Source organism: Cervus elaphus, chromosome 31, assembly GCF_910594005.1.
Source record: "Cervus elaphus chromosome 31, mCerEla1.1, whole genome shotgun sequence".
Lineage (NCBI taxonomy): Eukaryota > Metazoa > Chordata > Mammalia > Artiodactyla > Cervidae > Cervus > Cervus elaphus.
The window spans coordinates 5,250,493-5,269,313 of NC_057845.1; the positions used below are offsets into that span (position 1 = coordinate 5,250,493).

The following is an 18,821-nucleotide window of genomic DNA, read 5'->3' on the forward strand; positions in this document are numbered from 1 at the left end:
GGGGGGCATCGAGGACAAGAGCACCGGGGCTCTGTGGATGCGCGCCGGGTGCCGAACCTGGGGTCCACCGACCCAAAGCCCGCGGACTGCGCGGGGCATCCGGGCCGGCGGGGAGGGAGGCGGGCCGCGCGGGAGCGCGCTCGGCACAGAGTGTTCCCGAACACCGCGGGAGCGCCTGCCAAGTTCGCAGCGGGCCTGACGCGGAAACGTAGATAATGAGGCCCAAGGGCGGGCCCAGGCGCCCTGCGGGCCCCCAGGCTCTGAACTGCCGGAGGAGGGGAGACGCGCCGTACCTCGTGCCGGGAAGGCCTGGAGAGGGAATCCCCGAGCGACCCGCTGGCCTACCTGCGGGAACCTCTTAGAGGTGGGCCGCAAGGACCCCGGGGCTGGATGTCATCGCGTCCCACTCTGGGCTCGGGAAGGGAAAATTCCAGCCATTTCCTCTTCTGTCTGGAGGGGGTGCGGTTGCGGGGGCGGGGAGCGCGGCAGATGTAACCATCAAATGTGTTTGTGGGACCCAGTCAGCCAGGCACCAGGATTTTTAAAACCTACGTGAAAACGTTCAGCCTTCTCAATAACCCTTGAACCTCAGTATTCTTGTGCGCTTTCAAGGTTGGGGAAACTGAAGCGGTGGGGGGGGCGGGGAGGCGGGGGCGGCCGGGGGTGGGGGGAGATGGGGTGGGTAAGGATGCCTAGCACCTAGCAGCCATTCAGTAAGTGACCTTTGCTCAAAACTGTTTCCTCCATGTACATTGCATTCCATTGATCCATCTAGTTTGGATAGGAGTTAGGTACCTATGTGGGCTGGATCCTCTGCTAGGAGCTGAATATCTGCCCCAGGAGGGGAACCATGCTCCCTCAGGGCCGGGGGCTCCCACCACTGTCCTGCAAGGATGCCAGCGTGGGTACTGCCTCTAACGGGGACAGCATCCCCAGGCTTCCTTATCTGTAAAGGCGGCAGGCCTACTGTGAAGATTTAAGGGGTTGATACAGGTAAGGAGAATAGGAACTGGGCCTGGAAGGAGTAAGCGCTCAGTCAACATTAGTCATTGGCACAGTGAGGAAGAGGCTTCCCTAGTGGCTCGGTGATAAAGAACCCACCTGTCAATGCCCCAGGCTCGGGTTGGATCCCTGGGTTGGGAAGATCCCCTGGAGTAGGAAATGACAACCCACTCCAGTATTCTTGCCTGGGAAATCCCATGGACAGAGGAGCCTAGCAGGCAACAGTCCACGGGGTGGCACACGATTAGCAACTAAACAACAACCAACAGGTGAGGAAGACAGACTTTGAACTGGTAATACCAAATGAACAGTGAGGGACCGCAGGAGCAAGACAGAGGGAGGGTGGGAGGAAGGGAGTGAGGAAGGCAGGTGTTAGCAACCTTTTTAATACTGAGCCACCTGGGGAGCCCTTAAGATTACATGGGAAGAGTTGGCCAAGCAAAAGCTAGGTATTTGGGGAGGATGAACATCTTAGGAGTGTTCTTAGGAGAACACCAAGTCTCAGGTGGTGCAGTGGTAAGGAATCTACCTTTTAATGTAGGCGATGCAAGAGATGCAGGTTCCATCCCTGGGTTGGGAAGATCCTCTGGAATAGGAAATGGCAACCCACTCCAGTATTCTTGCCTGAGAAATTCCATGGACAGAGGAGCCTGGCTGGGGTTGCAGTCCATGGGGTTGCAAAGAGTCAGACACAACTGAGCACACACACATGCGCACACGCACACACGACATCTTAGGAAAATGAATGAGCACATGTGAAATCCAAATGGAACACAGCTCCACAGAGAGGCATGGAGGGAATGGAACAGAGAGAAAAAGGTAGGGTGAGGTGATATGGAGAGGTCAGCCGCTGGAGCTCAGGGACCAGAGACCCTGCTGAGCGTGGCCATCTTTGTCCTAAGCTTTGTGAGCATTTCCATCTTAAGCTAGCAAACTGCTGTAAGCAGATGAGTGACACAATCAAGTGTGTGTTGGTAAAAGATGACTCTGCTGCGTGCAGCTGGACTGGAGTGGTCAACAATGGGCCCAGGGGTGATAATACACCCAAAAGAATCAAATTCAAGAGATATTTGTGCATCTGTGTTCATGGCAGCTTTATTCACAGTAGCCAAATGTAGAGCAACCTAGGTGTCCATGGATGGATGAATGGATGAACCAAGTGTGGAATATTACCCAGTCATAAAAAGGAATGAACTTCTGATACATGCTACAGCATGGAAACAGCTTAAAAAGCATGCTAGGTGAAATAAGAAAGTGGTGAGCATTGCATAAATACCACTGACATGAAATATCCATAGCAGACCAAGTTATAGAGACAGAGAGGTTACTGAGAGGTGGGGTAAAGGAGAACAGAAAATTATCTCTTAATGGATATGGGGCTTCTGTTTGGGGCAATGAAAAAGTTCTGGAAATAGATGGTGATGATGGGTATATAACACTCTGGATGTAATTAATATCACTGAATTGTACACTTAAAGTGGCAGTTCTTATGCTGTGTAGTTACCATAACCTCAAAAAGACAAATAATGTAGTATGCCAAAGCCCACTGAACCGTCAGTGGGTAAGTTGTGTGGTATGTGGATTATATCTCCATAAAGCTTTTTTTCTTTTTTGGCAATGCTGCAAGGCATGTGGGATCTCAATTCACAGGGATCAAACCCAAGCCCCCTACAGTGGAGGCAGAGAGACTTAACTGCTGGGCTCCTAAGGAATTCCCCATAAAGCTGCTTGTTCATTTAAAATCTTTTTATTTAAAGTTTTTATTGACATGTAGTTGATTTACAATGTTGTGTTCATTACTGCTGTACAGTGAAGTGACTCTTGCTTGCTAAGTCGATTCAGTCGTGTCTGACTCTGCGACCCTATGGACTGTAACCCAACAGTCTCCTCCGTCCATGGAATTCTCCAGGCAGCAATACTGGAGTGGGTTGCCATGGTCTCCTCCAGGGATCTTCCCAACCCAGGGATCCAACCCAAGTCTTTTAGGTCTTCTGCGCTGGCATATCTGCATAGGCTGCCTGGTGACTCAGTGGTAAAGAACCCACCTGACAATGCAGGAGATATGTGTTTGATCCCTGGGTTGGGAAGATCCCCTGCAGAAGGAGATGGCAACCCACTCCCATATTCTTGCCTGGGGAGTCCTATGGACAGAGGAGCCTGGTGGGCTCTACTCCATGGGGTCACAAAAGCGACTTAACAACTGAACAACAGCATATATATATAAAATAATTATACATATATAAACATTCTTTGCAATTTTTTTCTTTTTCATATTCTTTTCCAATTTAGTTTATTACAAGATATTGAATATAGTTCACTGTGTTACACAGTAGGACTGTTTTTTATAGGGCTTCCCTGGTGGCTTAGATGGAAAAGCATCTGCCCGCAATGCTAGAGACCTGGCTTCGATCCCCGGGTGGGGAAGATCCCCTGGAGATGGAAATGGCTACCCACTCTGGTATTCTTTCCTGGAAAATCCTATGGACAGAGGACCCTTGTAGGCTACAGCCCATGGGGTCACAAAGAGTCAGACACTACTGAGCAACTTTACTTTCTTTCTTTTTTAAAAAGTGCAAAGACCACGAGTGGGTCCAGGGAGATGGTCAGGAGGGGAGAGTGACAGGGAGGCTGTGACTGCACGCTGGCCTGGGGCTTTGCAGGCCCAGAGAGAAGGGGAAGTGGCGAGATTGGAAAGGTGTTCAGGGAGGGTGGAGCCACGCGGCTGCGGGATGTGAGTGATGAGGCTGGAGGACGAGACCCTGCCTGCTCTCTGCTGTGCCCTTCACTTGCTCCCTGTTAAATCACGTCTTAGTCCTAATCTGATCTCTTTAAGAATTTTGACATCTTGCTAGAGAATTAATGCATTCTACTTATTTGCCTCTCTGTTCCTCATACTTTGTGTGCTGCCAGCAAAATGGAAGCCAGTTACCCCCTGCTCCCATTTCCCTCTCTGAAAATAAACCATCAATACCCAAGCTCTGGGGTACTGACTACAGTACCCAAGCTCTGGGGTACTGACTGGGACCAGCTACAGAATTCAGTCTTGTTCAGTCACTCAGTTGTGTCCGACTCGGCAACCCCACGGACTGCAGCACGCCAGTCTTCCCTGGCCTTCATCATCTCCCGGAGTTTGCTCAAACTCATGTCCATTGAGTCAGTGATGTCACCCAACCATCTCAGCCTCTGTCGTCCCCTTCCCCTCCTGCCTTCAATCTTTCCCAGCATCAGTGTCCTTTCCAGAGTCAGCTCTTCACGTCAGGTGGCCAAAGTATTGGAGCTTCACCTTCAGTGCAAAATGAAAACTCATGGCTCCTTGCTCAAAAATTATTACGAATTTCAAGGTAGTGATGGTAGGGCAGTAAACCCAGCATGGTCTCTTCGAACAGAGGGCCCTGAGCAGCCACACAGGCCATGTGCCCATGAAGCTGGCCCAGGCACTACCAGTGTGTCCTTGTCTCAGACACAGAAGCTGACAACCTAACTCATGCAGAGCAGTCTTCTTAAACTGCCAAGGCACAGGAATTAGGGGATGGATGCTAAGATGGAATAAAATAAAAGTGTCGCTTTCTATTGGATGGACCATTGGCCATCTTGCCCCTTCTTGCACATGAGTTTGAGAAGTGCCTCCGTACCTGGAATAATTGGTCTAAGATGCATCTTTGCCAGACATTGTAAATTACGTACCTTAATTCCTGTCTTTTTAATTTTTTCCTTTTGAAGCCACCCTGTTCCTTCTTCTCGGCTCTAAGCTTCCTCCTTATTTTCCTCCTTCCTTGAGATCCTGGCTACTTCCCTCCCCATGTAGCCAAATCTATTTTGGAGGATGTTTGTGTGCTAGGCACATCAACTCCCAGCCCCGAGCCATCAAGGTAAGGCTTTGGGCCGCTCAACAAAGATGGGCTGTAGCTGCTCTGAGAAGACATAAGCCACCATCTGTCAGCTGCAAAGAAACCAACCTTTCAGCTCAGGATACTGAGGCTGAATGTCATCCAGAGCTAAAAAGGCTTATTTTTAGACAGCAACAAACGGTGGTTTGTTTATAGAGCTGGCACCAAAGAGCCACATCAATAGCAAACAGCATGCTCGCTGAGGACTGTGAAAGCTGGGGATGTAGCGGAGAGAGGCTGCGAGGGGAATGTTTGACCCAAAAGTCCTTGAGAGGAGGCCTTGAAGGATATGGGCTCAACACTGGGGGTGGTCCAAGGTCCAAGGCGTCAGGTGCAGTAGTCTGTACCTGGCCCCTGCCACCCACAGAGGCATTGGACCTCCCTGCCTTTCATTTTTCAAGTTTTGCAAAAGGAAAATGCTGGACTCAAAATTCCACTTTGGCTCTAAAAGCCCACACTCTAAATTAGATGTAGGATTTCAGGAAACTGGGCTAAATCTCTACTGGTTCCTTGACATTCCTATTAAGGAGTGTCTGTGTGTGTGTGTGTGTGTGTCCGCTTAGTTGCTCAGTCGTGTCTGGCTCTTTGTGACCCCATGGACTGTAGCCTGCCAGGCTCCTCTGTTTATGGATGTCTCCAGGCAAGAATGCTGCAGTGGGTAGCCCTTCCCTTCTGCACAGGATCTTCCCGATCCAGGGATTGAACCTGAGTCTCCTGTGCCACAGGCAGATTCTTTACCATCTGAGCCACCAGGGAAGCCCAATATTTTCTTAAATACATATTTTCATTTCTTTTTTTTTTGCATGCTGTTTCTATGTTGTTCATATTTTTCTCTTTGTAGATGAAGAATATACTATGAGCATATTTTTTCCTGGGGGGGGGCAGTTTGGTTCTTGGGGCATTGTGAATGATTAAATTCTGATCCGTGGGAGTGTTCAAAGTGGTAAATTCAGCTCCTGGAGGAGCGCATGACTCCGTCTTGGAGGGAGCGGACACCATCTCGCTCTCTAAGGCTGGGAGTTCTGGGTTCCCTTAGAAGCCCTGAGGCTGCAGCCCACTGCCAGTGACACGCTGCCTTCACAAGTGCCTCTAGAGCCCTACCTGAGAGCAGGGCAGTTTGCTCCAGAGAATGGCAGCCCACTGCAGTACTCTCGCCTAGAGAATCCCCATGGACAGAGGAGCCTGGCCAGCTATAGTCCTTGGGGTTGCAAGAGTCAGACACGACTTAGCGACTAAACCACTCTTCATACCTCACTTTCTTCCATCAGAGAGGAAGCGTGCTGATAGGAGAAAGCTCCGTAGGAGGCTGGGAAGACGCTTGCCCCTCCGGCTGTCGTGCAGTGGGTGATTGTAGGGGCTCCACGGGCAGCTCTCACGGGCTCCCATCCCAGCCCTGCCCCTACTGGCGCTTGTGCTGTGGGTGGTGGTAGAGTATAGAGCGGCAGCCCCACACATGGGCATAAGCATGACCATTTTAAGGCCTCTGTGTATTGTTTTTGCTTGAGCATGATACAGTGTCTGGTTTCCATTCAAACCAGGGATGTCTCTGTAATCAAATGCTCCTTGCTTTGTTAGGTAAGGATGGAGATGATTTCCGTTTTGTCAGGAGACATGGCTAGCTATTTTTCACCAGAATTTTGGTTTTTTTCTTTCTTTGAACTGTCCCTGACCCTGGTTTCTGAATCCCCCTCTTTTCTCCCAACCTCTGGCCCACTCTGTCAGACTCCTTACTCTTCTCCTCTGCCAAGAAGCAGCCCTGTTGCCCAGCCCTCTGTGACACACCTGCGTTCTTGGGACCTCGCTTTCCTCCAGAATGGCAGGGAAGCCCGATGTTTTCTTTTATCCCAATGTTTTCTTAAATACATATTTTCATTTCTTTCTTCTTTTTTTTTGCATGCTGTTTCTATGTTGTTCATATTTTTCTCTTTGTAGATGAAGAATATAGTATGAGAAATTTTTTTCTGGAGGGCCGTTTGGTTCTTGGAGCATTGTGAATGATTAAATTCAGCCAAATCTGACATCAGCTCTTCCAATCCTAAAAGGCCTCACACTATGTAATCTTGCTTTTTTAAAATTAGCTTTTACTGTGATAAAATACGTATAACATAAAATGTAGCATCTTCACCATTTTTTAAAATTCACTTATTTCTAACTGAAGGATAATTGCTTTACAGTATTGCGTTGGTTTCTACCAAACATCTTCACCATTTTCAAATGAAGGTACGGTTCCTGCAACCCCACGAGGGAAAGTACCAGGAACTGACAAGGGCGCCCTCTGTAGGTGAGAATCTTAATTTACGTCTTAGGAATGAGAACCCTGGACTGAAATTCATAAATCATTTTTTTTTTTAATTGTGGTAAAACACATCTAAGCTAAAGTTTACCATTTTAAGTGTACAGTTTAATGGCATTTGTTACATTCACATTGTTGTGCAACCATTGCTCCCATCTGTCTCCCTAACATTCTGCATCTTCAAAAGCTATAACTCTTTCCCCATTAAACAAGAGCTCTCCTTTCTCCGCTCTCCCCAGGTCCTGACAGTCAACATTTTACCTTCTGTCTCTATGGATATAACTACTCCCAGTTCAGTTCAGTCACTCAGTCGTGTCCGACTCTTTGTGACCCCATAAATCGCAACAGTTACCCCCGCTCCCATTTCCCTCTCTGAAAATAAACCATCAAATACCTAAGCTCTGGAATACTGACTGGGACCAGCTACAGAATTCACTGTTTTGTTCAATCACTCAGTCGTGTCTGACTCTTTGCAACCCCATGGACTGCAGCACGCCAGGCCTCCCTGTCCATCACCAACTCCCGGAGTCCACCCAAACTCATGTCCGTCGAGTCGGTGATGCCATCCAGCCATCTCATCCTCTGTTGTCCCCTTCTCCTCCTGCCCCCAATTCCTCCCAGCTCTTCACATAAGGTGGCCAAAGTATTAGAGCTTCAGCTTCAGCATCAGTCCTTCCAATGAACACTGAGGACTGATCTCCTTTAGGATGGACTGGTTGGATCTCCTTGCAGTCCAAGGGACTCTCCAGAGTCTTCTCCAACACCACAGTTCAAAAGCATCAATTCTTCAGCGCTCAGCTTTCTTCATGGTCCAACTCTCACATCCATACATGACCACTGGAAAAAGCATAGCCTTGACAAGATGGACCTTTGTTGGCAAAGTAATATCTCTGCTTTTTAATATGCTGTCTAGGTTGGTCATAACTTTCCTTCCAAGGAGTAAGTGTCTTTTAATTTTATGGCTGCAACCTCCATCTGCAGTGATTTTGGAGCCCAAAAAATAAAGTCTGACACTGTTTCCACTGTTTCCCCATCTATTTGCCATGAAGTGAAGGGACCAGATGCCATGATCTTAGTTTTCTGAATGTTGAGCTTTAAGCCGACGTTTTCACTCTCCTCTTTCACTTTCATCAAGAGGCTTTTTAGCTCCTCTTCACTTTCTGCCAGAAGGGTGGTGTCACCTGCATATCTGAGGTTACTGATATTTCTCCCAGCAATCTTGATTCCAGCTTGTGCTTCCTCCAGCCCAGCGTTTCTCATGATGTACTCTGCATATAAGCTAAATAAGCAGGGTGACGATATACAGCCTTGACGTACTCCTTTTCCTATTTGGAACCAGTCTGTTGTTCCACGTCCAGTTCTAACTGTTGCTTCCTGACCTGCATATAGGTTTCTCAAGAGGCAGGTCAGGTGGTCTGGTATTCCCATCTCCTTCAGAATTTTCCACAGTTTGTTGTGATCCACACAGTCAAAGGCTTTGGCATAGTCAATAAAGGAGAAATAGATGTTTTTCTGGAACTCTCTTGCTTTTTCGATGATCCAGCAGATGTTGGCAATTTTATCTCTGGTTCCTCTGCCTTTTCTAAAACCAGCTTGAACATCTGGAAATTCATGGTTCACATATTGCTGAAGCCTGGCTTGGAGAATTTTGAGCATTAGTTTACTAGCGTGTGAGATGAGCGCAATTGTGCGGTAGTTTGAGCATTCTTTGGCATTGCTTTTTTTTGGGATTGGAATGAAAACTGACCTTTTCCAGTCCTGTGGCCACTGCTGAGTTTTCCAGATTTGCTGGCATATTGAGTGCAGCACTTTCACAGCATCATCTTTCAGGATTTGAAATAGCTCAACTGGAATTCCATCACATCCACTAGCTTTGTTCATAGTGATGCTTTCTAAGGCCCACTTGACTTCACATTCCAGGATGTCTGGCTCTAGGTGAGTGATCACACCATTGTGATTATCTCAGTCCCTCATATAATTGTGATCACACAGCATTTATCCTCTTACGTCCGACTTAGCATATCTTCAAGATTCATCCACGTTGTAGTATGTATAGAATTTCCTTCCTTTTTAAGGCTGGATAGTATTCTAGTGTAGGTGTACACCACACTTTAATTATCTTTTTATCTTTTGATGGACACTTGGGTTGCATCTACTTCTTGATATTGTGAACAATATGGCTATGGACATGAGTATACAAAAAGAAAGGGAGAGAAAAAAAAAGAAAGGGAGAAAGAAAAATTGAATTTAAATGATCATTTAAAGTAAGTAGTACTAATCACTCAGTTGTGTTGACTGGGGAAACGTAAAGCTATCAAAAAGAAACAAACACTGAAGTCCATTGACAGGAGTTCTGAATCCACAAAAGTGAGTACCAATTAAGGGTATAGAGCAGAGATTCCCAAACTTTCTCAATTCATGACACCCTTAGGGTCTCAGAGACTTTTTCCCAGGGCCCTAGGCAAAAAAAATAAAATAAAATTACCAAATTGTTACAAACTTGTGAAATAGTTAGACCCAAACAATTTAGCAAGTATTTATGTTCTAACAAGTAGCTATGTGGGGGGAAATGCACAGCATTTAAAAGAAAAAAATATTTTTTCTTTTATTCTTAAATAACTTCAATTATTTACTAAGGATATGTGTGCACCTGTTAGGCATACTGCTCTTTCTAAGCTTGAAATCAGATTAGACACTTTTACCCTTATTTTCTGTTTCATGTAGCTTCTTCTTGGCTCTTACTTCTTATTACAGTAACCACTGGAATCCCAGCTTTGAGAAACTCTGATGTCTTTGACAGAAGAGTAACCAGAGAAAGAAAAAGAAGAAAGAAATGGAGCACAATCGAATGCTCAAACTATGAACTATCTGCGTTCATACTTCGCAACGGGTGTCAGGAGTTCATGCATTTCCCTCCACTTATAAAACTCGTCCAATCTGTGAGTTTTGGGGGGGTGCTCTGGGCAGCTGGGTTCCCAGGTTAAGAACTGAAAATCTAGGCAATTTGAATACTCCAGAGACCTTACTTTGTCAACAAGAACTGCATGAACTGTCCGGATGACTCTCCAACAACCTCGCTTTTACGGCTCTGGCCCGGCCTCCCTTGCAGCCACACTGGCCCTTTGGCTGCTTCCTGACCCCTCTGATTACCATGGTATCTCAGTGCCTTTGCATTTGTTGTGGCTTCTGCCTGGAATGGTCCCGCCGCCCGCGGACTGCCACAGCGCTCCGCTCTAACTCGTTCAGAACTGGCTGCCGGCCCCAGAGTACACCATTCAACTTGAGCTGCCTGACATTCCGTTGGTCTTCCTGCACTTTCAAGGCTGATTTGCCCCACACAAACCTCTTTGGAAATATGATTACATGTGAAATTAGTGATCCAGGACTACTTCAATAGCAACAAAGTAAAATTGCAGTGTTGATGTAGTTAAAATGTTACCGAGCATCAATAGAGAGGAGACCTAAAGAAGGAGAAGACAGCAGTGGTACTCAGCTGCTGAGACCTCTAATTCCAGATTGTTCCTAGATGGGTGAAAAAACCCTTCCCAGTCTGGAGGAAGGAACTGCAAAATCTTACTACCCAGGCTGGGAGGAATTTGTGTGCGCGCTTTGCAATTCACCACACCATCATTTTCCCATTCATCTTTGGGGCCATCTTTTTTTGTTTGTTTGTTTGTTTATTAAATGTTGTTTTCAGGGGTCTCAAAATTCTGTGCCTAAGTTTTGGTCAAGTTGTTTCCATTACAAAGTGTTTATTTTAAATGCTAATAATTTAAAATTTCCCCCCTCCCCGGCTCAGTGGTAAAGAATCTGCCTGCCAGTGCAGGAGACATGAGTTCAATCCCTGGATTGGGAAGATCCCCTGGAGGAGGGCATGGCAACTCACCCCAGTATTCTTGCCTGGAGAATCCCATGGACAGAGGAGCCTGCAGGCTGTAGACCATGGGATGGCAAAAAGAACCGGATACAACTTAGCGACTAAACAACAGTAACAACCTCCCCAGCTCACCAAACATTCTCTTTCCCTTCTGAAGGTTTTTAGTGAAGCACTGTTGTCAGTAACCAGTTTTTTACTATTACACTTATATGGCTAATTGAGACAGTTCCGAGATCATTCTTTTACCATCCATTAAAACGGGGGTGCAGGCACTGGGGATAATATTACGTTAGCCTCCTGAACTTTCTAGGCCAACTCGGTGACCTTGCCCACTCCAGCAGCCCGCTGCTTTGATGACACCCACAGCCCATGTCACGAACCGTAAAAGGACCCTAAGGAGGATCAGAGAATCTCTCAACACACATATTAGCCTCGCAACATTTCCAGAATACGGACCCACCTTCTAGCTGCTTCTAAGAACGGCAGTCAAAACTCCTCTGTTCAACAAATCTGCAAGCAATGTGAGCTGGGTGGCAGCCACGCACAGATGCGTGGCATCACTGGTTTGTCCTGAACGGTTCAGGATGGTCAGGAAGTCAGCTGCTTCCACTGGTGGGTCATATTTACTGTCACCAGTAAGAATGGTGCCATGGCAAACATCTTTGATAGATACCGTCTCAACACTGAAGCCCCTGGAATCCCCAGGAAGAGCTTCACCCGAAGCTTCATGGTGCATTCCAAGGGACTGGACTTCATCTGTATCCCTGGCTGGAGCCAAGTGACCGCCGTGCTGGGGGCTGAGAACAGCAGTCTCCACAGGGACAGTACCAGTTCCATCAACTTTACAGACGTCCTGGAAGGGCAGACAGAAGGGCTTGTCAGTCAGATAAGTTGGTAGCTGGATGCAATCCAGAGCTTCAGGCGGTATGGTTCCGCCGGCACTGCCATCTTTATGGATGACTTTCCACGGCTCCAGAGTGTCACCATTCCAACCAGAGCTGGCACAAATGCTACTGTGTCAGGCTTATGGCCGGTTTTCCTAACGTAGGTGCTGACTTCCTTGACAGTGTCTTCGTATCTCTTTCTGGCTGTAGGGATCCCTTTTGTTAACACCAACAGTTACTTGCTTTACACCCAGTGTGTAAGCCAGAAAGACATGCTCATAGGTCTGGAGAGACTAGCTTCAAATTCACCATCAGCAGCAAACAGGACAGCATGGTCTGGCTGAGGTGTGCTTGCAGTCATCTTTTTGATAAAGTCTGTATCCTGGGACATCAACAATGGTCACGTCCTTGCTGATCTTGCGTTGCCACAGGGAGATGTTGATGGTGGTACCACTGATCAATGGGGATACCACACTCACATCCATCTTTCACTTTATCCAAGACATAGGCATCCTTGAAGGAGCCCTTTTCTATCTCAGCAGACTGTTTCTCAAATTTTTATGGTTCCTGTGTCAGCCTCCCCCCCATTTGTAGATCAGATGGGCATGAATGTCAAACTTACCTGAGCTACGTGTCCAATGATGACAGTTTTGATGTGAGTCTTTTCCTTTGCCACTTGGCTTAGATTCAGTGGTGGGTTTCACAACACCTGTGTTCTGGTGGAAAACCAATTGTTAGCGAGGAGTACCATCTTTACCATTTATCAAGTTCCTATATATGCACAGGTCTTGGTTTTCTTTTGAATACATTTTTTATCTTGGAATAATTCTAGATTTGCAGAATATCTGAAAAGAGGAATTTGGTATACCCTCACCCAGTTTCATCTAATGGCCCTATTTTTCATGCATATTTTGGTACTCTTGTTCAAACTAAGAGACCAACTTTGGTACATTGCTATTAACTAAACTCCAGACTTTATTCGTTATTTCACTAACTTTTCTGCTAGTATCCCCTTTTCTGTCCAAGAATCCAGTCCAGGGCATCAAAGTGTGCTTATTTGTCATGTCTCCACAATCACACCTGATCTTTGACAGTTTCCTAGTTTTTCCTTGTTTCTGATCTTTGACAGTTTTCTAGTTTTTCCTTGTTTTTCATGATCTTGACAGTTTTAAAGAGTACAGGTGATGTATCTTTTTATACTGTCCCTCCACTTAGATTTGTCTGACATCTTTAATATGATTGGGGCCAGGGATTTGGGGAAGGATCCTCTAAATGTGAAATACCCTTCTCATCACATCAAGTGCACATGGAAGCAACATCACTTACTGCTGGTGATGTTAACCTCGATCACTTAGCTAAGGTCGTGGTTGTCATGTTCCTCCACTATAAAGCAACGATTTTTCCTTTGCCATACTCTAATCTTTGGACGTTGGTCACCAAGCCTACACTGGAGGATGGCGGAGGGAGTGTGTGAACGAAGTTCCACCTCTTGGATCAAGGAATATCTACATATATTATTGGGATTACTTTTGTAGGAAGTATTTGTAAGGAAGCTTACCTTGTAAGGAAGATCTTCTCTCCCATTTATTTATTTTTCAATAATTTTTTTATCAGTATAGACTTATTAATTTATACCTGAGATTATAATCCAATTATTTGGATTATTTTTTCACTCAAATTGTTAATTATTTTGTCACAAATTGTTCCAGTGGGCACTCTCTGAGGTTGGTTCCTAGGTCCCTTTGATATATAATTGCCCACCCACCCCCACCTACCCCCCAGCCCTCCACTCCCCGCTTAAAGCATTTCTTACTTTATGGTACTACCAGATGCTCTGGGCTCATTTTATATGCCCTGTCACAGCCATTTCTCCAAGGAGTCCTGGTTTCTTTTATTTGATAATGGTATTAGAAATCAAGATGTGGGTGCTGGGTATGCTCAATGCTATTGGGGTGTCACTACTTATAAGTTCTGTCAGTGAAAAGAGCTGGGAAATATATGCATGTGTACAAACCCGGGTACAACAAATATCTATACTTATTTCTGTATCAATTTATCTGTTTATATTAGATTAAATACGACACCACCAATGTCTCCAGGCTTTATCCAGTCCCACAGGTTCATTCTAGCCTTGCTGTGCTGTGATTAGTCTTTCAGTCATGTCTGACTCTTTGCGAGCCCATGGACTGTAGCCTGCCAGGCTCCTCTGTCCATGGGGATTCTCCAGGCAAGAATCCTGGAGTGGGTTGCCATGCCCTCCTCCAGTCTTCCCAACCCCAGGGGTCGAACCCAGGTCTCCCACGTTGCAGATGGGTTTGAACCCAGGTCCCCTGCACTGCAGGTGGATTCTTTACCATCTGATCCACCAGAGAAGCCCATGAATACTAGAGTGGGTAGCCTATCCCTTCTCCAGGGGATCTTCCTGACCCAGGAATTAAACCTGGGTCTCCTGCACTGCAGGAAGATTCTTTACAAGCTGAGCTACCAGGGAAGCCCTAACCTTTTTGCTTATAACCTTTTTGCTTATAAGTATCCACCCTCTTTAGCAGTGAGAAACCTGACCCCCATTACCTCCCATCCATTTGCTTATTGATTCAACTCCAGTAACACGAAAACTAGTTTCAGAGTTGTTAACCTATACTTCCATGATAGAGGTCTTTTTTGAATCTGTATTCTGTTCCCTAAGGTTATTTGACTTTCTCTTTTCACCATCACCATTCTAATTTGATTATTATAACTTTAAGATATATCTTTATCCAAAAAAAGAAGTCTTTTTGAGTTAGCTACTCACATTTATTTTTCTATACAAATTTATTAGGGGCTTTTTCAGTTTCTTGACTGTGACTGAAATGGCGATAGTTTCTCTTATAGCTTCATTTAGAAAGACTTAACAGACACGCGCTGTGAAGACATTCTTCATGGGTATTTTACTGTCTAGTTAGTCAGGTATTCTTTACAATCTTCTCCTTAAAGATGCTGTTTTAACTTTGAGATTACTTTTAGTTTTGAAAGTTTTTTTGAATAGTTGTTTCTAAATATGCTTGTAATTATATTTAAATATTTACTATTTAAAATTTATGTTTATATAATGTTTTACTCCTGTGTTTTGTTGTTTTGCTTCCTTTATTTTTCCATCCTCACTGATCTGGCCACAAGTATGTTTACTTAATGTAAAAACCAAAGCAATCAGCTTTTGGTTTGTGAATATTCCTTATTGTTTTTCTCATTCTAATTGTAATTGATTATTTGATTGATTATCTCATTATAATTGTAATTTCTCATTCATTGTAATTGATTTGGCTCCTTATCTTTGCCTCCTTTTTCTTCTTACTTCTTTGGGTTATTCTATTGCACTTTTTCCAATTTCTTGATTTGAATATGTATTATCAGTTCATTTGTTTTTAGTCTTTCTTGCTTTCTGATAAATGTGCTTCAAGCTATTAATTTTCCTCCAAGACTTGTGTGCCACAGATTAAGCAATGTAAAGTGCCCATTTTACTGCATTCCAAGTCTTTCATAAATTCCCTAGTGCTTCCCAAGGATTATTTAAAATTTTTTTCCCCCTCTCATAGGCTTATGAGATTTTAAAAAGCCTATCCTTTTATTATCAAGGTCGAATTTTACTGCCTGATGGTCAGAGAACATGGTCTGTATGATATTCATTTTGGAGGAATGAATTTCGGCCTTCTTTGTGGCCTAGGAGATTGTCCATTTTTATGACAATTCCATTATATTTAAGAAGAAAATGTATTCTGTTTATGTGTATAAATTTTGTGATAAACATGCTTTCAGATGAACTTGACAGGGTCTTTGATTGAGCATCTCCCTTTACCCCTTTCTAAAACTTGAATTTAACTCTGTAATATTGAAATAGGAGTAAATAAACACACTCACCAGATGTGAATGAGAAGTATGGCCAGAGGAGATGAGCTGGTGGGCTATTAGAGGCTGGACTATTCCTCTGGCTAATTCAGCACAGTCCAGGTGCCAATTTATAAGCTTGTAGATTGGAAAACCTGCATTCTGAGGCTTTTTGACAGCATACCTGTTGACTCTTTTAGAATAGATTGGCATCAAGACCCAGGTCTCTGTATTCATTTATACACACATTTATCTAATTGACAAATTTTTATTGAGCCCTATGAGCTGCCAAAGCCTGTTCTCGGCTTGGAAAATGAAGCACTGAATTTTCTTTTGTGTCATTATACAGTGCACATTTTAGTAAAGGAGTTTGACAAATATCTAATATTACTAGTAGGTGAGGAGGAGGGGGTGACAGAGGATGGGATGGTTGGATGGCATCACTGACTCAATGGACATGAGTTTGAGCAAGTCTGGGAGATAGTGAAGGACAGGGAAGCCTGGCGTGCTGCCGTCCATGGGGTCGCAAAGAGTCGGACACGACTGAGCGACTGAACAACAACAGCAGGTGAAAAAGGCGCGGTAGGAAAACAGAGGAGGGCAGGAAGACAGGGAGTGAGAAGTGGAGAGGAAGCGCCTACATGCAGTCAGAGGAGCCCCGTGAGGCCTGGGCAGTTTCAGAGGAGGGACAGCGAGCACAGAGGCCCTGAAGCGGACACCAGCTGAGAATATCCTAGGGACCATGGTGCTTATTTTCAGTAGACTGGAGTGTTCTTGGGGCAAATAAAGTCCTTTCTCTCCATGCAGGCTTGTTACATAGAAAGGATGTCACCATCCAGAGGCTGACTGGTGAGCCTCACATCTGAACAAGTTGGGTTAGTGACCGATGAGCCACTGCACCAGGCTGACTTAGTCTGACGCATCCACCTGTTCTTCTGAGCCATATCCCATCTGGTATGTCTCTGGCTAAGGTTGGGAAGGGCAACAACAACTTCTCTTCCTTTGTTTTTAAGCTGAGGTTAGGAAACACTGGGTGAACGGTCCAGCACCCATCAGCTGGGTAGTACTGGCAAGTTCTCCCACTCTCTCCCTTTTTGTAGAGAACTGATAATATGCCCAAGGCCACACAGGCAGAAACTGAATAGTTTTTGACTGTTTCCTACATCTCCCTCCTGTTTCTTTGGTCAGGTCCACTCTGGTTGAAAACAAACTTGGTGGTTAGCAATAAACCACAGAAAAGAACCCGTGTTGACAATTAGTCAAAATTAAGTCTGTCTTAGCTTTCTTTCACTAGACTTAGAGAACAAACTCATGGTTCTCAGGAAGGAATGTTGGGGGAAAGGGATAGTTAGGGAGCTTCAGATGGACATCTACACACTGTTATATTTAAAACGGATAACCAACAAGGACCCACTGTATAGCACAGGGAACTCTGCTCAGTGTTATGTGGCAGCCTGGATGGGAGCGGAGTTTGGGGGAAATGGATACATGTACATGTATGGCTGAGTCCCTTTGCTGTCCACCTGAAACTGTAACAACATTGTTATCTGTTATACTCCAATATTAAATAAAAAGTTTTTAAAAAAAGAATTAAGTCTATCTTTACTAACAAGAGTATTACCCTTTACAGCTGAATTTTGGGCATATCCCTGTCTCTTAATATTGCTGCAAGAACTCATATCTGGTCAGGCCACTCGCTCTGACCTGCCTACAAGGTAAGCATTTCACAAGCACAATAGTCTTGCCAGGTCAGGGGCTCAGGGTCAATCCCATAGACTTTTCCTATTAGAGACTCTGGAACTTCTACAGGTCACAAAAAACCCACGTCCTTAGATGTTCAATACAGATCTGCATAAAGAACACAGGAGAGTATTTCCTCAAAGCAGAGGGTGAGTTAACCGATGATTCCAGGAATCACCAAACTACTCATCTGGCTCATGATTTATTTGAACACATAACCAAATATTGATGAAGGTGTGTTCCTTAACACACCTGCCTGTTTTTACTTATTTATTGATGCCTCCATTTTATTTCAGAACATTTCATGTGGCTCTCAAGTCAACGAGTAACATCTCACAAAGATACAGTCCTTTTCCCCCCGTCAAAGCAGTTTTTCATGGGCATCATTTTCTCCGCTCAGCAACAGCTGGCTTCGCTGTCTCCATTTTAATGGCCGGGGCTTAGATGTGGAGGCCGCTGCGCTGTCTACCAGGGATTTTCACAGATGTGACTTCATTCGATCCTCTCCTCCCACCCTGCACGGCCGAAAGGGTGCCTGTCCTCACATTAGTTTGTCAGTCTGCGGTGACATCCCACCAGACAAGCCGGTCTTTGTCCGAGAGGTGAGATAAGCTAGGGGTCGGGGTTAGGGGCATCCGCACGACTTCGGGCCGGTTGCCTGAGCAGGGACCTACCCGCAGAGGCCCGCCTGGCAATTTTCAGTTCAGTTGCTCAGTCATGTCCCACTCCTTGAGACCCCATGGACCGCAGCATGCCAGGCTTCCCCGTCCATCACCAACTCCCGGAGTTCACTCAAACTCATGTCCATGGAGTCGGTTATGCCATCCAACCATCTCATTCTGTCGTCCCCTTCTTCTCCCACCCTCAATCTATTAGTCAGGGGCATTCACCCTCCCGACCCACCCGCAGGGCTTCGCCTTAAGCAAAGCATAGAATCCCGCCGCGTGTTAATCACGTTCCAGAGGCCACAGCACAGCACCCTCGGGGCAAGAACGGATCTGACTGTGCTGCGACCACGGGTCTGGGCTCGCGCCTTTTGGGAGCGGAGGATTTGGGGGTTCTTCCTGCCAAGAACCTTCGAGAAGGGCCGCCGAAGGCCCTCTCCTCGCCGCGGCCGAGCGGAGCTTGGGGGAGCGTGTTGCAGAGAGTGTCGCCTCGCTCACGGGCCACCAGCGACCCACCTGCATCCGTAGCACCACACGGGAACCCCTGACTCGGAAACCGCTTACCCTCCACTACCGGATTTCCGCCGGACCGCGCTTCTCACAGGCCCCGCC

General features: G+C 45.8%; 2 long non-coding RNA genes across 3 annotated transcripts; one reads left to right on the forward strand and one right to left on the reverse strand.

Annotated features, from left to right (window-relative positions):
* The first annotated feature begins 12 nt into the window (after positions 1-12).
* On the forward strand, positions 13-11,013 carry LOC122687326. Its single transcript, XR_006339101.1, has 3 exons — positions 13-364; positions 7,064-7,170; positions 9,937-11,013. It is a non-coding gene; the product is annotated as an uncharacterized LOC122687326 (long non-coding RNA).
* On the reverse strand, positions 9,039-18,818 carry LOC122687325. Of its 2 annotated transcripts, none has more exons than XR_006339100.1 (3): positions 18,774-18,818; positions 12,566-12,659; positions 9,039-9,362 (listed from the first exon to the last, which is right to left on the reverse strand). It is a non-coding gene; the product is annotated as an uncharacterized LOC122687325 (long non-coding RNA). The 2 variants fall into 2 exon arrangements; XR_006339099.1 differs by having other exon boundaries at positions 18,726-18,793.
* Positions 18,819-18,821: the final 3 nt, after the last annotated feature.